This window comes from Ambystoma mexicanum, chromosome 1p (genome assembly GCF_040938575.1).
Source record: "Ambystoma mexicanum isolate Mex_15411 chromosome 1p, UKY_AmexF1_1, whole genome shotgun sequence".
NCBI lineage: Eukaryota > Metazoa > Chordata > Amphibia > Caudata > Ambystomatidae > Ambystoma > Ambystoma mexicanum.
Genome location: NC_090921.1, coordinates 278,984,399 through 279,005,049, shown reverse-complemented (window position 1 = coordinate 279,005,049; position 20,651 = coordinate 278,984,399). Strand labels below are relative to the sequence as shown.

At 47.5% G+C, this 20,651-nt stretch overlaps 1 protein-coding gene across 1 annotated transcript in view; it reads left to right on the top strand.

Annotated features, from left to right (window-relative positions):
• Positions 1–20,651, top strand: part of PCSK4 (proprotein convertase subtilisin/kexin type 4) — a 1,746,539-nt gene that overhangs the window by 812,268 nt on the left and 913,620 nt on the right. The window lies entirely within an intron of this gene.

Below are 20,651 nucleotides of genomic sequence, written 5' to 3'. Positions count from 1 at the left end.
AGACATGGGAGGACCATCTCTTCCATCTTTATACCATCATGAAAGTCCTCAGAAATGTTGGCCTAACTGCTTATCCAGCTAAGTGTAGACTGGCCCAGTCAGCAGTAAAATTACTTGGCTTCTTCATAGAGAATGGGAATGTACAGCCCCAACATGAGAAAGTAAAAGCCGTCTTAGATACACCAACCCCCAAGATCAAAAGAGATCTTAGAGCTTTTCTCGGTTAATAGGATATTATCGTAGATCTATCCTCAACTTTTCTGACAAAACAGATGGGCTGACAGGTAAACTTAAGAATGCCGAACCCCAGAAACTACATTGGAATGATGAGGACGATATATGTTATAACATCTTGAAACAGACTCTGTACCAGAACCCAATCCTGAAGTTAGTTGACTTCTATAAAGAGTTTGTCTTACAGACAGATGCCTCCATTACAGGGTTAGGTGCAGTTTTGTCCCAGTTTTGCGATTGGACTAGAACATCCCACATTATTCACTAGTCGCAAGAGGTTCCCATGTGAAAATAATTACTCTGTGTTGGAACTAGAGGACCCGGTGAGTCCAGGGTAGAACCAATAAGAAACCGAACTGTGTTGAATGAAAGTTGCAAGTTATGGACATTTCAGAGAACTGTGAAGGTTGTAGGGGAAAGCCAGCAGAAAGGGTCTGGCACTATGTGCGTGTATGGCGAGAGACTCTAGTTGGTTCTCCATTTTTTGTTATTAAAACTACCGATACCAGAAGGCCGTGCAACGGCTGTGAGAAGAGTTTCAAAGTGTTCACAATTCATCAGTGTTCCTGATGAACAATCCAGTCACTCTTCTTGAGGTCAAAACAACTCGTTCATACATGTTATTGGCTTTCTACAGAAAAAAATGACTTTAATCACATAGAAATACAACTGATAAATGATACGAAAATAAATGAGTCTTCCACATATACTGTTGTTTTGTAAAACATGTACTTTAAACAAAAACAGTGCTCTTCTCAATGCTTCATACGGAAGAGAGAAAACTAATACAGTTGAGTCTTCACATATTATACATGAAAAATATTCTGTGTCCATGTATGTAGATAACAATTCTTTGTCCAATCTGAGCAATACCACATCAGCAAAACAAAGGTTTTCTTAATGAGATGCTCCCGTATTAACACCACACTATGCGTTTGGGACCCTTCTGTCCCTTCATCAGGTGTAATTGTTATCTAATCCCAACAATCTAGTGAAAATATAGAAAAAGAATACCAGTCAACTTCTTGTGCTCATACATCAATTCTGTGCTACTTGTTTAATAGTCAGAGTACTGACCTGTTTTTTCTTTGAATGGCGGAAAGAACACCAATTGGAAAGCTGTAGAGACTATAGATATAATCCCTCACTATCAAGTAACTTAACATTACACATTTCACAACTTTGTAACCCTCATCTATGTATGATCAGTCCATCAACTAACCTGCTTTCTTTTTTTGTAGACATCCACTGTGTTCCATCAATTTCCAACCAGGCAGTCAGTCAACAGTGACTCAGCCCCTCTCTTTCCAATCAACTCTACTGGGACAAAATCAAAAATGCATCTTTACCCTTATGCTTGCAGACCTATTGCATACTTGTCCGCTACTCTCTTAAGTCCTCTCATGGCAAATCCTGAATGTTGGTTCAATGTCTGGTACAGGAACAGGGTTATGGCTGTAAAAACAGCCTCACGTACCGTACCAGCATTTAAAGGTAAATCGTCATCATCACGTGACACCGATGTCACATGCAATGTCCCATGTGACTAGGAAATCAGTTGTCAACTACTGCGCTGGCCATATTTAAATAATAATTTCAGCCGCCTAGTTGCTCTTCCGTACGCAACAACTATATTTATACGTTCCCTGCTATATTACCCAACTGACATTGCCACCATGACTTGTTCGCTCGACAGTAAAGATTGTTGGAAAAACAAAAAGGCTAACTGTAGGCCATATTATGTTCCCCTCTAGTGCACATTGAGCATCACCCCTCCTGGACGACCCATATCGCACCTGATTTTCCACTCTATCATAAAGACAACGGGTATTGGTAACGTTCAGTTACATGTTGTCCATTGAATACAAATTAATTTGTAAAATATACAGAAAATGTACTGAAATGTCTGTTTTTTACCCGTTATATTCTGATGTGGGTCAGACACAATGTCTGACTAAATAATCTTCAAGCCCAAAAAATTAGTATAACTATCCACTCGTTTTGATGTGCTCATTACTGCACATATACTCCTTGAACCAGATCATCACGTTATAATGGCAGATACATGGGTAAATAAACATGCTTCCATAAACTCACAACAACAGTTGTAAATCAAAGAAAGCATGTTAGGTCAAATTCGAGGTTCATCCCTTTAGGGCTTAAAGGAATGGTTCGCCCAAAAAATGTTATTGCCAAAAAAGATGGGCAATAATAAAACAAATATACTCACACTTTTTTTTTTTTTAAGTTCCTATGTAAAATTTGGAGCAATTGATGCTCAAAATTTACAAAAGCAAGCTAATGGGGGCATCCATTTTGTGAAATCGATGCCCGCCTGTGCTCGCTTTTGCTTTTGCGGCACTAATGAAGGAAAAGCCAGCCAGCTGTAGTAAACAAAAGCTACCACTGGGTGGCTTTTCCTTCATTGCTGCCGGGACTCGCAGGACAGAGACCGGAGACTACAGGCAGAAAAGCTGCAGCTGCATCTCGGTAAGTGCTATTTTTAATTTTAAAAAAGCACTAGCTGCGTTTATTTATCTAAGTTTTCCCCAAGGGGAGCACCGGAGACCCAAAGTGAAAGCCAAGGCAGGCAGAAACACAACGCGGTTGTGTTTGCATGCCGCAGTGCTGCCGTTTTTCTTTCTAAGTTTCTCAGAGGAGCCTGAGAAACTTAGAAAGAAAAGCCAATGAAGCAAAAAGCGAGCACAGGCGGGCATCGATTTCACAAATGGATGCCCCCATGTGCTTGCTTTTGTAAATTTTGACCTTCAATTGCTCAAAATTTTACATAGGAACTTAAAAAGAAAAGTGCGCGTATATTTGTTTTATTATTGCCCATCTTTTTGGACAATAAAAATGTATGGGCGAACCATTCCTTTAAGGCCTCTAAACGCGATATCCAGGAGTTTTCTTTTTAGCGAAGTGAAGTGTTCAGATTGCCCTCTCGTCTCAGACAGTTCACTTGTTCTAGAATCATGAATCTCATCTGCGCTATTATGTGATTGACGTCTTTAAAGTGTTGCGCTGCCGATGAGTGCAGTTGTCCAGTGCGGATGTTTGATTTGTGTTCCGTACATTATAATTTAGCCTTTTTTTGTGTTGAGGCCCACATAGAACATACCACATGGGCATCTAATCCCATAAATTACATATGAGTAATCACTTGTTGTATGTCTTAATTCAATTGGTTTTCCAATGTACGGATAATTAATCACATTACTCTTTATCACATAATGACAATGTTGACAATTGTTACATGCAAGAGTTCCCTTAGTGACGGTTGTTTGTATGTTTCCCTCTGTGTAATCAGCTGTAATAAGAAAGATTCTCACTGATTTCCTCTTCCTATAAGCAAAAGTGGGCATTTCATCAAATAGTTGAGCAAGTGTTGAATCCATGTTCAAGACTTCCCAATTTCTTTTAAGTATTCATTTAATCTTCTGACTCTGCTGGGTGTATGTCATTACATATACTAATTTCTCTCCTTGTGGTTTTTGCACAGGTTTCAATGCCTCATCTCTTGTCACCGATGATGCTTTCGCTTCAGCCTTTTTAATAACTTCTGTAGAGTAACCCCTTTCTTGACATTTTATGTAGTTTGAATGACTTGTTCGCAAATTCGTGATCTTCAGATATAATCCTCTTGAACCTTAGGAATTGGCTATATGGAATGCTTTCAATAGTTTGTTTTGGGTGAAAGCTCAACACTAGTAGAATACTGTTTTTATCAGTTGCTTTATTGTAAATGCTAGTTTGTAATTTCCCACCCTTCACGTATAGTCCCGCATCCAGACATTGAATCCTCTTTTCACTATACTGCATTGTAAATTGGATTCTTGGAGCCACCTGATTCATATACTCGAAGAAAATGGGTCATCTCTTCAGGTGTGCCTCTTCACACCCCAAATACATCGTTGATGAACCTGTATAGACATCTCAAGTTATCCTTCCATCTAGGATCATTCAAAACAAGTTTTCCTTCAAGGTAAGTTATGTATGTGTTGGCATAACTCAGTGCCATAGCTGGACCCATCAATGTCCCTGATGTTTGCACAAAGAAACGATCTTCGAACCTAAAGAAATGGTTAGACAAGACCAATTTCAATAGGCTCAGAACAAATATTTTATTGGCTGCACAATCTTCCGTGGACAGCAGAAGCCATTCCATTGCTTCTAAGCCTGCTGTGTGTGTTATATTCGTATATAGATTACATACATCCATTGTAAATAGTATGTCTTTGATCGTCACCAAAATATCAGTGGTGTCTCTTATGTATGTTTTTGTCGATTGAATCAATGGTTGGATAACCCTATCAATATATTGTGCTAAGTGTTCCAGTTAGCTATCCGACGCTGCTATTATTGGCCTTCCCGGAGGGACAGTCAGACTCTTCTGGACATTTGGAAGAATATAGTACTGGCATGACAGGATGTGATTTGGTCAGAAACATTTTTGTTTTTTCAGTAATCCACTAATTTTGCTTCGCTTCATCCAGCAAGGCTTCAATCACTTTCCGTACTTTTTCTGTGGGATCTTGAAAAACTTAAATGTAGGTGTCTTCATCTGCAAGCTGTCGCTTCACTTCCATTTGATATTCGGTTAGATCCATGATGACCAATACTCCTCCCTTGTCTGCTGGCTTCAAGGTGATATTCGGATTGTTCCATAGTCGCAGTAATGTTTCCTGTTCATGTTTGGTAAAGTTCTCTGATCGTCTCTTCTTAAGAGTGTCAAAGTGGTCATACAGAACTCTAGCAAAATCCACTGTACAGTCAAAAGTCTTTGACCAGCAACAAATGGAAAGCTAAGGGAAGCGAATCCTACATCGTATGTCAGTAGAAGAGATTGTGTGATTGGCAAAATTTGGCAAGAGTGAACCCGACGGAGGGATGCCGATGGGAAGGGACGAAATCTAAAGTCCTGATTAACAGTGTGTTGACAAAGGTGAACCCGGAAGAGGGATGTCCAAAGTGAACTGTTTAAAAAGACATTGGGGGACATTACGACCTGGGCGCAAAGGGATACCGGGCACCGGTAATGACACCGGTGCCGGTAATCCCTTTGCGCCCTATTCCGCGGTCCCTTTGAGGTCCCTCACTTAATGCCTGGTTTTACCAGGCGTTATGGACGGGACCCGCAAAGGGATACCGGGGGTCAATAACGGTACCGCAATTTGCAGTACCGTTATTGACGCCTTCCCCCTTCCCATTGAGCCCTATGGGGGCTCTAATGGGAATGGGGAATGGCTTTTCAAATGGGGACTTACCAGTCCCGCAAAGGTCGTAATAGACTGGTAAGTCCCCAGACCACCAAGTCGGTGACGGTACCGGTATTGGTGCTAGTCAGGGCTAATAGCGCCATGACTAGCACCAACCTCGGAATGAGGGCCATTGAGATTTGTGAATGCCATAAGTGAAGTTGATTGAGGAAAGCCATAGTGAATCCGGCCAGAGGGAGGTTAACATTCAAGAGGGGTCTGAGCATCAACCAACGTATAGATGGAAAGGAACTCTTTTGTTTATTATTTTTAATGCAGCAGGTCCTTAGAGGCAAGAGACTTTTTGTAGAAAAGAGACTTAACCACCAGAGGTCCTGGTACCTGAGAATGGAACTGTAGGCTCGTGCTGGGAAAAGCTTGAGTGTGTGGGGTGCTCCGAATTCCCACCTTGTCCCGTGATAAAAACGTGAGGAGGGAGACCCCCGGCTACTACATCCTGACTTATCATTTGTGAACACTTCTTTCTTTCTTGTGAATACTATCCCACACTCTTTTGTATTTAGTTGTAATGATTGACAATCGTTTTTCTTTTTTAGTATAGGCCTTTTCATTTGACAAGATGCCCCTAGGACTGCCTTATTATTATTTGATGATCGTAGCGTGCTCCCATTTTAGATTTAGGTTTAGATTAGGCGTTTTTCCAACCCTTTATACAAATTAATAAACACCCCTGAACTGAGATCACTTGTGTCTGTCTTTACTGTTGCCACCATGCGTTCCTTTTAGCGGAGAGAAGCAATTGCCACCGTCGTTTTGTCCTTTCCTCTGACAGCAAAGCAACGCCAGCGAGTTCAGCACAGCCGGTGCGTTGGAGAAACTGATAGCAGACCGGACTGTGCTCAAGGTTGCAAGCGGTAACATTGTATGAAGAAAGGAATTGTTTGAACTTTATGAAACCAAACTAAGTACCAAATGCAGAGTGGTCCGGCGCCACGTGGGTGCTCTTATGAAGGTCTCTGTTTGTTGCTCCCCCCCCCCCTCAGCGGGTAAGAATTATTGAACTGTTAAATTAGAATTGGTCCTGCAGCAGGTTAAGTTGAATCCCGTGGTGCATATTCGAAAGTCTTCGATTGTCTGTAAACTGAAGTTGGTCTGAGCCTGGCTGAGGAGGACTAATTGTAGAAAAGGGGTCTGAGCCCGGAAGAGGGGGATCCTTGATGAACAGTAACTCATCCAAGAAGATATTGTTGTGGCAAGTGTGAACCCGACGACAAACTAAAATTGGTCTGAGCCCGGCTGAGGGGGACTAATGGTATAATAGGGGATCTAAACCCAGAAGAGGGGGATCCCAGGTGAACAGGAACACACCGAGAAGATATCGCTGTGGCAAATGTGAACCTGACTGAGGGATGCCTGCGAACTAAAGCTGGTCTGAACCCGACTGAGGTAAGCAAATTGTGAAAATAGGATTTGAGCCCAACTCAGGGGATCCAGAGTGAGGAGTGAATCACCCGACTTGAATATTTGGAAAGGAACTTTATTTCGTTGTTTCTCGTACAACAGGTCCTCTGAAGCAAGACACTTTGTGTCTCATCACGAGTTGGGCGGTATCCGAGTGCCTATACCGCCGAGCATTATTTGTGTTAACACAGTGAGTTGTGGCGCAAACAACGCCCCATGATGAGCCCGCAACGCGCACACGGCCGGGCGTTACCACAAATACCATTCAGCGGTAATAGTGGCTGGAAATCCGAAAACACAGCAAACATTGCGTTAGCAGCAAGAACGGGAAACAAAGTGGCCATTTTGGAAATCACAATCCACCTAAAATCGGAGCCCATGGAAGCCATTGACATCAAATGTCCCAGGAGCGTGTGAGGGGCAAGTCTGCCCTAAATAGGCAGCGCAAGCCCAGGTTCTCAGACTCTGAACTTAACATACTGGTGGAGAAGGTGATTTTCCACCAGGATGAACTCTATAGTCCACAACAGAAAAAGACGGGGACACAGCGGCGTAACCGCATCTGGGCGGACATCAGCGAGAACGTCACTGCGGCAGGCTGTTTCCCCAGGGATGTTGAGGACTGCCGTAAGAGATTTAACGACCTGTGGGTTTGTGTCCGTGGCCTCCTGGCTCAGCACAGGAGTCAGAGCATTTCGACCAGAGGAGGGCCACCTCCACAGGTGCTGGCATCATGGGAGGAGCAGTGCACCACCTTCATCGACATGGCATGCATTGAGGAAGTGGGAGGAGCGGAGGCAGGCACCGTCACCCAGGAGGCTGGAGGTGAGTCACCCCCACACCCTTGAAAATGGCATTGTGAATGGGCCACCACTCCATCCCCAGTTGAATACCCGACAGCCGAGCACTGTGAGTGGGTGCAGTGCGGGTGAGCGACCACAGCCACCCACAAAAGCATCCTTGTTCCAGTGCACCGAGGCGACCCCTGTGATCCAGGCCTGTGAGTAGGGCAGCCAATGGACACATGCAAGCACCATCTACACACATCCATGGCGGGGGAACAGCATTGTCAGGTGGGCGTGTGTAGTAACAGCCCCCCCTCACTGACTGCGGCATGCCAACTGTGCACGTGAATCATATACATGAATGGCTAGGCCAACAATTACAAACTGTGTACCCCTCTCAGATAGTATGCCCCAGTAATACTAACACCGCTAAAACAAAAGAGGTCAGGCCAAAGCATGAGTGAAACTGTCCTGTACAACCCCCCCCCCCCCGTAAGTACTGAAATGCATGATATAAATCTGAGGTGCTTGGTCCGCCTGCCATACCCTATGTTCCCTAGAGGCATCATACGAGGGCAACGTGGATGACGAGGAAGCAGTCCCCTCCCAACGCCCAGACATGCCTCCACCCGCAGCACCGCGCCGTGAAGGGCACGGCTGGACACACCAAGACGGAGGACCCACCCCACCACACAGCAGCAATGTCACACCACCTCAGCGCACACAAGCCACCAGGGCCTCATCCCCTTGGCGCACCCAAGCCACCAGAGCCTCAACCCCTCCGTGCACACAAGGCACCAGGTCCACCTCACCAAGCCCGTCCTAAGTGACTGGGGGTTCACAGGGTGTGGAAGGGGCCATGAGTGCAAACACCCCAGAGGAGGGGGCGTCATCCGGTGAAGAGCAGCATGCTGGATCTGTTTTGACACTGATACATAGTCCTGTGCAGCAAATGCTCACACCGGAAGGGACACCTGAGCATGTGGAGACTCAGTCCACATGTCAGTGCATGCCGCTGCGTACGCACACCAGTGGCAGATGAGGGCACACCATCATATGGGTCATCTGCTGGCAGTCCCTCCATCGACAGCAGCCCCACCTGACAGCCCAGCACCTCCTGCGACAGCAGCCCTACAAAACCGTGCAGCCCTGTCCGGCACAGCAGCCCTACAAAAACGCATATCCCTGCCGGTATAGGAAGCCCCACAACACTGTGCAGACCTGCCTGGCACAGCAGCCCTGCACGGGAAAGAGGGACAGGTCCCGCCAACGCTGTCATGGCACGCCTGGTTGTCATAGAGGCACACCAGATGAGTATCGAGGGCATGTCCAGCGAACACAACCGTCACATCAAGGCCATCAGCAGTGCAATTAGGGGGGGCGGCCAAGTCCATGGCGCGTGACAATGCACACACAGGTAAGGTCGTGGAGGCATGCACTGCGGCCCTGACGGCGTTTGGACAGCGAGGCCACGAATTGTGCGATTGGCAATCTGCACATGTAGAACATATGCGTGAGTCGAAACAATTTATTTATTTATTTACATTTTTCATAAAGCCCCACACACCGTTGGCCTCAGGGCACACAAAAACAAGTAACAAAACCAAGGAACAAAAGAGAGGTGAGTCGGCAGAAGGGGAGCAAGGCTAGATTCAGGCCGGGTTCAGATTGAACAGGAACATTTTTATTTCTTCTTTACAAAGTGCAAAATGTTCGGCCATGCGTATATGTCCTGGAAGTAGATTCCACTGCAGTGGTGCTTGGGTATTGAAGGAGGTACCTCCAAAACGGACCAATTTTTATCTAGGTTGGATGAGTCTAGGGCAAGCGGAGGAACAATCTTCTTCGGCAGTAGCTGCAGTTGGCTGCATCAGTGCCATCCACCACAACCACCCCCACAGAGGGGTCCCTACACGGCTCACCTAGGCGTAGGTCACTGCTTCATTTGCAATGCTGCTCACCTGAAGCCGGTGCACGTGGGAAGCGTCAACGTCCATGTTAGTTGAACAATGCACTGTTGGCCTGAGGGCCGGGCACATGGACCCATTTGCACTGTGTTGATGGAGGGGGGTATCTGTGCTGGGGAGTTGGTGGGGGTAGGGGGCATGTGTGCTGAGGAGTTGGTGGGGGTGGGGGGCATGTGTGCTGGGGAGTTGTTGGGGACAGGGGGTTAGTTCCACTATCGTTAAAGCCTATTGAAAAATGACATAATCCAAGTATATTCATGATTGTGTACAAGTGTTATTTATTTTACAAGTGCTGTTCGTGGTATGTACCCATTCACCATGTCAGAAAAAATTGGCAAACAACGCCTGTCTGGCCAACCTCCCCTCCCTCACCCCATCCCTGTGTGCAGTAGCCCCGGCACCGGGCACATGTTCATCATCACTCTCAACCCCTGGGGGTTGCCCGACTGCGTCAGGGGGTAGTGGCACATTCCTTCAGCAGCAGATGTTGTGCAGCATAGCACAAGTGAGGACAATCTTCCCAACTTTTTCGGGCGCATATATTTGTGCCCCTCCAGTACGGTCCTGCACCGGAATCCTGCCTTCAATAATCCTAAAATCCTTTCTATAGATATGTGTCCTACTGTGGGCATTGTTGTATGCCTGCTGTGCCGGTGATTGGGGATTCCAGGCAGAGGGGTCATCAGCCAAGTGAGCTGCGGGTATCCTGAGTCACCTGCATGGGATGAAATAAGTACATGAGGCCTACGTCACTTCAATGGGCGTGCAAGGACTAAGCATCAATACACTATCCACTGTGGTCCTCCTTGTGTGTAACAGGGACATGCAATGTGATTGGCTGATGGTATACATCCATCATCTTTCATGCCATGCATCATCTGATCCGTACATGCACTCTGTGTGATTGAGTGGGCTGTCATGTGGCGGATGGTAGTTGGCTGCACATGAAGTCGCGCCGGTGGATGCTGCACTATGTGAATGGGTTTGTGTGTGACACTCCTGCTCATCAAGTACCGTCATGTAACCACTTTTACTTGGAATATGGTGTAGTCATGTTCCATGGGTTTGCTCTGCAATGGGCGCCATGACCCTTGTAGCCCACTTTATACCTATGCCCTTCCCTGGGTGTGATTGGCACAATGGTGCATCCATACCCTCAGGATGAGGCTCCCGTCATGACTGGCGGTTCAGGGCCAGTGGTCATTTGTATTTGAATGTAGGTTTCTCAGTGGATGGTGGAGATTTAGCTACATGGCACGAGTTTCCGTTTTGGTGCTCATGCATGTAAATGTGCATTCATGGATCACTCTCTCAGGGAGGTTCATGTCCGGGTTTGATCCTGATCCTCTACAGTGGTTTAGGGGATCGGTATTGGATTCCCCTCACTTTGCATTCCTGTGTGGTGCCCTGGGTGGGGTTGCTCTTGAGTGTCAGGGTGTAAAGCAGCACTGCAACACAGACAAGCTGCATTCTGGTTGTTGTGATCCCATGTGTTAGAGTTTTGAGCAGTGTGTGGCCATAACGTTGTGTGGGTCCAGGTGTGGTGGCCGTGTGCAGGTGACCTAGTTTGCCCCACATAAATGGTGCTAGTGCATTGATGGTGCTGGCTGTGGCTCCCGGTGGCATGTAAGGCTTCATGTGTCACTGCTCCCACCCCCCTTCATTTCTTGTACTTTGGCATTAATTTCAGGCAGGGTTTGTACTCAATCACTATCCATGTGCGTTGTCCTTTGTGCTTCTCTATCGTGGGTGGATACAGGGTAGCGAGCGCAGTAGTGGCTGATGGTGATGTCTGGGCTACAGATCATTTGTACGTTCAATGTTTCCTAATTTCGGTACGCTGCCTCATGGGCCCGGGGTGCAACCAGTGCAACATGTATGCAGTCTAGGGCTGCAATCACTTTGGGCACTTGTGCAATCGCATATAACTGTGCCTTCAGTTCATTCACCTGTCCCTGGGTGGTGGGCACTGTCATATGTTGGTTCATGCGGCACAGCAGTGCATCCAGCACCTGGCCCAGGACTGCACTGAATGTGGACTGGGCCATGCAATGCATCATAGCAGCTGTGTGCTGAAAGCTGCCTGTCCCAAGGTATTGCAGGACTGACACCAGCTTCACGAGTGGGGGCACAGCAGTGCTGTTGTCAATTCTGCTCCCAATGTCCCCTTGAATTGTGTCCAGCAACTGTGTGATGGTAGCCCTGTCCAGCCTGTACTCTACCAACTGGCCATCAGTCAGGACCCAAGGTGATTGCCTGACCCTTGGGATGGCTGCACACCTTGCTGGGGATGGTGTCCTCCTCCACATCCCCCCCACCACTTGCTTCCTGTGCCTTGGGCTGGTTGTCAGGCCTCTGTAGCTCCAGGCGCAGCATGTAGAAGTCCACGTCAAAGCTCCCTGCTCCAAATTGCAACATGGTGTTGGGAGGTGTGTTTGGGGCCTGGGTAGTTGTTTTGTAGGCCTCTTGTGTGCATTGTGTGCACCTGTGGCTTTATTACTCTCACCTGTGTTATTTTACCTCCAACAGGCGGCCTGGGGCATTTCCAGCGGTATCAGCGCCGATACTGTACTTGGGAGAGGTCTGTGATAGCGTGTTGTGTTGTCGGCGCTATTACAGCTGTAATATCGCCGGCTCGATTACATTCATGATCCGGCGGAGCGGTATTGGCGGCGCTAATACCGTTACGGCCGAATTTAAGGGCTACCGACCAACCCATGATGAGACCCTTTGAATAAAAGAGACTTGGGCACAGAAGGCCCTGATGTTGGTAAAAGGAACTGTGGCCGTGTGCTGTGCTCGAGTGACCCGCCTTGTCCTGTGCTAAAAACGTGGGAAAGGGAGGCCAACGGCCTGAACATCCTGACTTATCCTTTTATGAACAATTCGTTCTTTCTGTGAACATTATCCCACACTATTTGTAGCATAGCGGTGAGGATAGGCAATAGTTTCTTTTTTAATATAGGCCCTTTTTATTTGACTAGAATCGACTTGGACTGTAGTATTATTGTTTGATGGTTGTCGCTTGCTCCCATGTTAGATTTAGGTTTAGATAGGCTTTTTTCACACCCCTGATAAAGTTCAATTAACACCCTTGAACTGTGATCACTTGTGTCTGTCTTGCTTTGATACCATACCTTTCCGTACACTTGGGACTTCTTGTAGGTTTTGCAATTGCCTGGTATACTCCTCTTCCCGGGACTTCTTATGCACGTCCAACTGCCTGCTATACTTCCCTGCCAGGACCAATCTTCTTATTGTTTCTGTCTCTGCGGCTTTACAATGTTCAAACTATGTTTGGCGCGGACACCAAAATCCCCTGTTGGCCCCACTATGCTTGGGCTGACTCACCAGCTCTGTGTGGCATCTTCGGTCCTATTTGCGCTTACACGGTGTAGTTTTGCCGCCAGATTTTTACTCTCTGCTGCTTCGAAATCTCTCCAGCTTCTCTCGCGGCTCCACTTCTGCACGCCTGCTTTCCCGGTGAGGGTAACGTTGCATCCTTGAGCTGCCGAACACCAGGGAATCTTACCGTGGTTCCTGGCATCTGTGCGGCACTCCTGGTCATGCAATGTTACTCCTCCCCTCTGCAGGCGAGCCTATTGGCTCCGCACACTGGCTCGTGCCTCCAGCCTGCGCACGCCACAGAGGGAGATGCAACGTCTTCTCTTGAACAGCTGCTCTCAATAGTTTGTTTTCCATCTTTAAATGTCCCGCGTACAGGTGCTTTCTGAAAACAACTAACATGCTCATTGAGCTTTAGGCTCCTTCTGCCCTGCTTCATTTCCTTCATCCTCCTCGTCCCAGTACTTAGGTGGTTGTGGGAATTGGAGTCCATTGGTGTCAACTGATGCATATTAATTACAAAATCTCTCTCAATGGTGCCATATGAAAAACAGTTTCTATATGAAGGGGAATTAGAACTGAAAAAGGTATTCTTGGAGATTTTACTTTTTAGACCAGGGATGTGAGTTTGGCCTAAAGAGTGTTGGGAAAAGGGTTCTCTACTTTCCCTAAAGTGGGGAACAGATGCATGGCAATAGGCCGTTAGGGTATTGAATATCAAGGGGTATTTTCCATGGGCAGATGGGTGGCCATGACATCTCCCTGGTGGCTGTCTCCTCCCATGTGATCTTCCCTCATATAGCCATCACCAGGATCAAGATCAGGTAGCGGCTGCGGTCCCCTGTCCACATGGGAGGGGGTCACCGCTGGGGCATCTGTGATGACTCCATTGGATTCATCACAGAACCCTGAGAGAATTTAGATTATACAACGAGGATGTACTTTGGCATAGAATATTTTTGGCTCTTCTATCTCAACGACACTGGCCGCATTGAGATTTTAGTCATCTCTCCTCGACAAAATTGTAAAGCCCTGTTGATCTAGAGTTATTAGCAGTAGGTGTTTGGGGTGATTGATTTTTTTTAATGAGGTGGTCTTTTTTATGCTCATGACCATGTACGTTATGAGTTTAGTGTAATGATGTTTTAGGAAATATAAGATTAGGTCGTATTCAATTGTTTTTATATATGTGGAATTATCTTATGAAATATCTTGTACATGATGGTATATATTTTCCTTATTGGGCATTTGATTGTTGTGAAAGGTTTATTTCGAAGGGATTGTGTCCTCCGACGTATTCCTCATCTTAGATATCTCCTTCCAGCTCTGCTGGCCTCGGAAAATGTTTTCTCTAGAGGGCGCTGCGCGTCGACGTCCTCCGAGTCGATGTCCCTCGACAGCCGCCGTATCGACGCCGACGTCATCCTGGCTATAAAGGCCGTGCGCAGCGCCCGTTGCTCAGTTCCGTTTTTCCGCGCTTACTCAGTGCCTCGGAATACCGTTGCTCAGTTTTGTCAGGTTAAATCTATTTACCTCGAGTTATTCGATACCGTACTCGATGGCTTCTTCGTCGGAACCGACAACTCCTCGATCCGGCTTCAAAAAATGCCGAGATTGTGGGAAAAAGATGTCGCTGACTGACCCTCACAGAGTTTGTCTGTGGTGTTTGGGAGCTGAACACCATTGTTCGGAGTGCGAGGACTGTATGTCCATGACAGCTAAGGCCCTGAAGGAGCGTAGGGGGAAGCTGGAGAAAGGTAAGACTTTTAAAGCTTCTTCTTCGTCGACGAAGTCGAGACATTCGTCTCCTCGTCACCATTCGCACTCCAGATCTCGGAGTGGGTCTCATCACTCCTCGAGATCGAAGCACTCGAAGAGGAGACGTCGAAGATCTCCTTCTCCGTCTTCCTCTTCCTCTGTTTCGCCAAAGAGAATCCCGTGCCCCACGAAACATAGTTCCCGGGCTGAATGGGAGGAATTCCGCAAAAATATGATGAGCGTCTTCGAGAAAGCGGCCTCGACCCCCTCGAAGACTGCCGAGAGCGATGCTCTGGTCGAAAGACCCAAAGGTCAAAAACGCAGCGAGTCGCAGTACCCGGCGAAGGAAACCTCTCGAGCGCGTCACGAACCCTCGAGTAGGACTATGACCTCCAAACCTTCCTCGAAGGTTCCGTCGACGCCGTCGACAAAGGTTCCGTCGAGGTCGATGTCTTCGACGCCGTTGTCGAAGGGACCTTCGACACACGAGTCTGTCGACTCGACGCCAGCTTCGACACCGGTGTCGACGCCAAGAAAAGTCACGGTTACGACACACCCAGTGACTATCCCCAGGTCCTCGACGTCGATGGCTTCGAGATCGTCGAGCAGAATCCCAATTCTGTCGAGGTCTTCGAGGCCTCCGCCTTTGTTTTCGATGCCACGCTCGAAGCCTTCGACGTCGGCGTCAACGACATCGACGTTTTCGAGACCGATTATGACAAGTTCGGCACCCTCTGCCTTGGAAATGGGGTTTACACCCTTTATGAGTTCAGAACAATTGAGAACTATGTCCTCAATTATGGAAGAGGGTGAATTGTCTGAACAGGAAGATACATTTGAGTTGCAGGGACCTGTAACCCCAATTAGAGAGGAATTTTCCTCTGAAGAAAGCAGGTTAAAGGATCTTCATGATTCCTTACATGAGGCAAGTGGGTTAGACACCTCCCCTGAGGTGGAGTTTGCTAGGCCAGACCCGGGGGAACATGCTGAAACCCCCTATAGAGCCTTAATGGCCAGAATCACAGAGTTTATGGGGTCGTCTGCACCTTCACAATCTTTCCAACAAGATGACCTCACGGATATTCTTGACAAAGGCCCACAGGAGGATCCTGTGGTGCCTTTTCATAAAGCTCTTCAGAGGAAGATTATGACGAACTGGGAAACCCCAGATGTCGTACCGGCAGTAAATAAAAAACTGTCCACAAAGTACAGGGTATCCTCTACAGACCCGGAGTTTTTGTCTAAACATCCATCCCCAGAAAGTCTGGTGGTACAGGCAGCATCCTCTACCGATGTCAAGACGGCTTATCCTACCGTCCCACAGGACAGGGACGATAAAAAATATGATGCTATGGCAAAGAAAGTTTTTTCGGCATGTAGCATGGCGTTAAAATCTGTTAATGCTACTTGCACCCTTGCTAGATTCAGCCATACACTTTGGGAGTGTGCTTCTACAGCGGCTGACTGCATCCCGGAGGGAGAAGAAAGGGATGCGTTCATGAATATTATACAGGACGGTAAAGACGCTATGTGCGAATCCCTCCAGACGTGCATTGATTCGGCTGACAGTATCAGCAGAGCAATGGCGGCAAGTACAACAACCAGGAGATTCGCTTGGTTGAGAAAGTCTGGTTTTGCCCCAGATGTGCAAGCCAGGCTCTTGAACATGCCATTCGATGGCTCTTCTTTGTTCGGGAAAAAGGCGGATGACAGTTTAGAGAAACTGCAAACTTCAAAAGCAGCAGCAAAATCCCTAGGCGCTGCAATCCGTCAGATACCTTTTCGTCCCACAGGAACCTCTGCGAGGGGCAAGTCCTTTCGCTTCTACTCTGCATTCGGAAGAGGTAGGGGACGACCGGCTCAAAGGGGACAAAGAAGAACTACCCGAGGTGGACAGGGTAGATATTCAAAAGCCGCAGCAACAGCAGGTGCCTCTTTACCATCGGCATCTGCATCAGCCGCCCCGAAACCACTCTGAGGACTTCCCTCACAGGACACCTGTAGGAGGCAGGTTGACTCAACATCTGGCGGTATGGCAGGCTATCACGTCAGATGCTTGGGCATTGGAGACAGTTGCCCAAGGTTACTGCCTACCTTTCCTACGTATACCTCAGAGTCATCCACTGGGGATCAGCTCTCAGAAAGCTCCAGATCCGCTCCTCTTGCAGGAAATTTTGGACCTGCTAGAGAAAGGTGCCATAGAACCGGTACCTGTAGCGGAGAGGAACAAGGGCTGGTACTCCCCTTACTTTCTCATTCCAAAGAAAGACGGAGGACTGAGACCCATCTTGGACTTGCGAGAGTTGAACAAATTCCTCAGGAAAGACAAATTCAAGATGGTCACTCTTTCTCAGATCCTCCAGGCCCTTCAGTTCCAGGACTGGTTGGTATCTCTGGACCTTCAGGACGCTTATTTCCATGTGCCTATCCATCTCAAACACAGGAAATACCTGAGGTTCGCAATTGGCAACTCTCACTATCAATTTCGAGTGCTGCCATTTGGGCTGACCTCCGCCCCGAGGGTCTTCACCAAGTTAATGTCGGTAGTGGCGGCAAGTCTAAAGAGGGAAGGGATTCACGTCTACCCCTACCTGGACGATTGGTTGATCAGGGCTGTTTCTTCGGAACAAGCTCAAGATCCAGCTAAATCACGTGTGCCACTCCCTTCACAGACTGGGCTTCTCCCTCAATTTAAAGAAGTCACAAATGATACCATCGCAGAGACTCCAGTTCATAGGAGCGATCCTGGACACTTCCCTGGGAAAAGCCTCGCCACCAGAGGTGAGGGCTCAAGATATTCTACAGATGGTTACCAAGTTCCAACATGCCCAACGTCTCCCAGCCTTCGACTTTTTGAGGTTGCTAGGCCTCATGGCATCCTGCATTTTCCTAGTGCCAGAGGCTCGCCTGAGAATGAGATCCCTCCAGTGGGCACTGAGGACTCAGTGGTCACAATTCTCAGGGAGAATGACAGATCTTCTTCAGGTTCCCGACAGGGTGGCTCGAGACCTTCAGTGGTGGGCCTGTCAGGAGAACATTCTGAAAGGAGAACAGTTTTGGCAACCCTAGCGGGAGATAACAGTAGTCACGGATGCCTCACTCACGGGGTGGGGAGCCCACGCCAACAACTTGACCATCAGCGGTCGTTGGTCTCCATCGGAGTCCAGACTACATATCAACCTGTTACAGCTGAGAGCCATCAGACTTGCGCTGAAGGCGTTCCTGCCAGCTGTACAAGGGAAAAACGTCCTGATAATGACGGACAACACGGTGGCCATGCACTACCTCAACAAAAGAGGAGGCGTAGGATCACTACCCTGTGCAGAGAGGCGATGTAGCTCTGGTTTTGGGCAATCCAAGAAGGAATCTCTCTATCGGCAGTTCACCTAGCTGGAGAAAAGAACTTGACAGCGGACGCTCTGAGCAGGCAGAGCACAGTCTCCCACGAGTGGGAGCTAGCTCAGGAAGTCCTTCAAGAGATCTTCGCCCTCTGGGTGTCACGACTCGCTCCCTTCGCTCCCGTTCCCACCACTTGGGGGCATGATTTGGGGTTTATTCCCTACTGGACTTTTCCTCCGAACCTTATGCTACAGTGCTGTGATGAATTGGGAGCGCTAAATCCCTATTTTCCAAGCTACTTCCCTTCCGGATCCATTCCAGGTTTTTGGCAGCCAGCATGCTTCTTTAACCAAATGACTATGCTTCCCAGAATGCCTGGCCCACTGCTTCACCTCCACCCTTGCAGGACAAGGTTGGGTGGAGGATAGGCAACACCTGTGGCTGCAGGTGCAGCAGTCAGCACACCTGAGGCGTGTGCTCGTTAAGCAGCTTTAAAAGCCTCAGTCTTACTTCAGTCCAGCGCTGGTCATCGTTGCAGTGTTTCCTGTTGTGACTAGTCCCTTTTTTCCTTGATCTTAGCTTTTGTACCTAGTTCCTAGTTCCTGTTTTCTTGTTCCTCTGCCCTGAATTTCGGATTCATGCGCTAATTGATTTCTGCTCCCTTGATTCCCTTTTTGTCTTCCTCTGTTTGCAGGCAGCATTTCTCAGTGCTTTCCCCTTTTAGATGCAGCCCAGTTTGTCTGTGTTCTATATTTCTTTGACTCTGTCCTTTGCTGCTGTAAACCCGTATGCCTTAGCCTTCCTCTTAGATTAGCTTCCTGTCTTTTCCTTGGAGGGGTAGGGAGAAGTTTGCATTGGTTATTTCGTTTTTCCCGGCTCCTGATCCTTACTTTCTATTGGGATCCATTCCATGTTTTCCATTGCACTTCTGCATTTATTTCCCATTTGATTATTAGGTGTGGTGTGCGGTTGTAGCTAGCTCCTGTGTGAATGCTTATGTTTTCCTCACTAATTTGTAATCACTATTCCAATTTAGGTATTTAGTTTTCCTCCCATTGCTGTTATAGCCTTTCTGGGTCCCAGTTTCATCAACAGGATTCGTGGGCTAGCTGACATTCAAGAGGTTTATCTCGTCCTCGTGAGTACAGTTCTTTAGTTCCCTTATTTAATACCATCAAGAGTGTTAGTTCACAGATCCTGTCATTGCTTGCCCTCCACGTGGGTTTAGCGCTGTCAATACCTGTAACAGCAATTGGGGGTAAGGCGCTTGCCGACTTTCCTCGCGGTCAGGTGCTTACCCCACATCCCTTTTCATATATTGGTTTTGTTGTCACACTCTATTTGCACTCCTGGGTTCTAGCATACATGAGTCGTTGTTCCTGTGTGCACGTAGTTTAATTCGAAGCTATTCACTGTGTGATTTAGTGCACATTTCCCTTGCCATATTCGCTGCCTTTGTACTCGCCTGACTAATCCTGACACTGGGGAACCCCTCAGGTAGATCTCTTTGCCACCAGCCTCAACAGGAAGTGCGATCTGTTCTGCTCAAGGGAATTTCCCCCGAGAGGAGCTCTGGGAGACGCGTTCATAGTGGACTGGGAGTTTCCGCTTTTGTACGCGTTCCCACCGGTCCCTGTCATTCCTCAAATGATCAGGAGGTTGAGAAGATTCCGGAGAACCATGATCCTAATTGCCCCGGATTGGGCCAGGAGAACGTGGTACCCGGTCCTTCTAGACTTGTCCATCTGCCCTCCAATTCGACTTCCACTCGGAGAGAACCTACTCTCACAGAAGGGAGGTCAGGTTCTCCATCCAGACATCAAAACCCTCAACCTTCACGCTTGGCTTCTGAAAGGCTGAGGTACAAGGATTGGGACCTCCCTGATGATGATATGGAGGTGTTGCTTTCGGCAAGGAGACCAGCAACAAAGTCTTTATACCGCTGCCGTTGGAACAGATTTTGCAGCTGGTGTAGAGAACAGAATATCGACCCTTTTTCACGTGGTACACCAATGGTTTTGTCCTTCCTACTATATTTGGCAAATTCAGGCCTTCAAGTTGGCACCATTAAGGGCTATCTCGCAGCGCTATCCATCTTTAAGCGCACTGCGGAAGAACCATCCTATTTCAAGTTACCCTTGGTAATACATTTTCTAAAGGGGTTAACCAATGTTTATCCTCCAAAACCATTCCAAGTTCCCCTATGGGATTTAAACTTAGTCCTAACTTTCCTGATGGGCACACCTTTCGAACCACTCCATTCTTGTTCGTTAAGATTCCTTACCCTTAAAACTGTTTCATTAATAGCACTTACATCTGCTAGAAGGGTGAGCGAATTACAAGCTCTTTCTTGTAAACCCCCTCACACTATCTTTCACAAAGACAAAGTTGTCCTGCAAGTGAAGCCTAATTTCCTCCCAAAGGTGGTTTCTGAATTGCATATCACTCAGAAGATTACCCTACCATCTTTCTATCCTCCTCCTCACCCGGGGAAAGAGGAAGAGAGGTTACACAGGCTAGACCCTAGAAGGGCTTTAAGTTTT